The 1,971-nt window shown below is 44.6% G+C and overlaps 1 non-coding gene across 1 annotated transcript; it reads right to left on the bottom strand.

Moving 5' to 3' along the window:
* Positions 1–938: 938 nt before the first annotated feature.
* On the bottom strand, positions 939–1,045 carry LOC118489369. Its single transcript, XR_004887388.1, has one exon. It is a non-coding gene; the product is annotated as a small nucleolar RNA R71 (small nucleolar RNA).
* Positions 1,046–1,971: the final 926 nt, after the last annotated feature.

Raw genomic sequence — 1,971 nt, 5'->3', positions numbered from 1 at the left:
ATATATATAAAAACCTATAACACACGACACGCATCAAGTTTTTGGCGCCGTTGCCGGAGACACAAGGTTTTTAAGAAAGTTAGGAATCAACGACCTAATCGTTTTTTCTAATTTTTCTGTTTTTTTAGGATTTTCTTAATTTTTCAGTTCCTGCAGAGCTCAGCACGGGTCGTGCCTGGTCGGACATGGGTCGTGCCCAGCGATTGTTGCTGGCAGTTTTTGTTTTCCGAGTTACAGAGAGTTGAGCACGGGGCTGCGTCGGTGCAACACGGGGTCGTGTCGAACTCCCCAATAACAGGGATCCGGAAAATAATCACTGTATCTCCGACCACGGGCCGTGTTCATCTGAGCACGGGGCCATGGTGAAGCTTCTGGCCAACGTTCTTCTTTGTTCTTATTGCAGGACTTGGAACTCAGGCGCCACATTTGCATTTTCCACGTAGTGTATGAGCTCCAGTTCCAATAGAGACATAAAAGAACCCCTAGACGAACCCGAACACTTTCTACGAAAGAGACTCAAAGCTAAAAACCAAGAGAAAGTTTCGGGGGACCCACTTCCAATGGCGGACCAGCGTACCCTCATGGATTACCTACGACCCACCGTAGGTAATCTTGGCGCCGCTATCAATGCACCGAATGTCGAAGCCAACAACTTCGAACTTCGGCCACATTTGATATAGATGCTTCAAAACTCCGCAACCTTCCATGGGCTTGCGGACGAGGATCCTCATCTACATATTACTAATTTCTTAGAAATATGTGATACCTTTCGGATCAATGGAGCATCAAACGATGCCATCCGCCTTCGAATGTTTCCATTTTCACTAAAATACCGAGCTAAGGCTTGGCTTAACGCCCTCCCAGTTGGCTCGGTAAACACCTGGGATGAACTAGCCCAAAAGTTTCTATATAAGTATTTCCCTCCTGCTAAAACGGCTAAATTAATGACTGAAATTAATACATATTCACAAGAGGATGGGGAATCCTTATATGAAACTTGGGAAAGGTTCAAGGAGCTACTAAGAAAGTGTCCTCATCACGGTCTTGCGGTGTGGCAACAAGTATCCACTTTCTACAATGGGTTGTTGCCACACACAAGACAAACACTCGACTCTAGCTCTGGGGGACTCTTAGGTAATCGTCGCCCAAATGAAATATATAATCAAATTGAGGAAATTGCTCAAACCAATTTTCAGTGGCACACTCCCCGAGGTAATAAATCTATTGCCCCGGGCGCCCATAAGGTTGATGAAAACACTTCTTTACAAGCCTAAATCGAGGCCCTTTCTTCAAAAATCAAAAAGCTAGAAATGGCAAAAACAGTCTCGGTCATAGCTTGTGAAGGGTGTGGTGGGCCACATGAAAATTGGAGTTGTATGAAAGAAGTAGATGATCAAACATAAACGGTAAACTACATTGATAATAGACCTAGGCCGTCAGGTCCTCCAACGGGTACCTACAACCAAGGATGGCGTAACCACCCTAACCTTGGTTGGAGAGAGCCCGGCGATGGTAGTAACCAACAAAATCTAAACCAAAGAACAAAATTTCAACAACCAAGAGTCGAGTCGCAAAATTTCTCTCAACAACAAGGTGGAAGAGAAAGGCTTGAAGATACTATATCTCGCCTCATCTCCGACACCGAAAAGAAAAACTCGGATCGATTTCAACAATTGGAATCGAATTTTAGAAATCAACAAGCTAGTATACAAAACATTGAAAAGCAATTAAATCAAATAGCTCAGAATTTCTCCGAGAGACCACAAGGCGCGTTACCAAGTAATACCGAAACCAAACCGAAAGCACAAGTCCATCTCATAACATTGAGAAACCGTACTGTGGGTTCCGAAAAGGCTCCATTACCGCCAACTGAAAGAAGCCAAACGACAACTCCGCCCCAACAAGAGAAGGCTTCTCCACCAATTCAAGAGCCTACTAAGACTCCTCCGGTTCCATACCCCGGTCGGTTAA

Source organism: Helianthus annuus, chromosome 17 (genome assembly GCF_002127325.2).
Source record: "Helianthus annuus cultivar XRQ/B chromosome 17, HanXRQr2.0-SUNRISE, whole genome shotgun sequence".
NCBI classification, from domain to species: domain Eukaryota; kingdom Viridiplantae; phylum Streptophyta; class Magnoliopsida; order Asterales; family Asteraceae; genus Helianthus; species Helianthus annuus.
The sequence above is the reverse complement of the archived record's forward strand: the minus strand, read 5'-3'. Positions and strand labels throughout refer to the sequence as shown.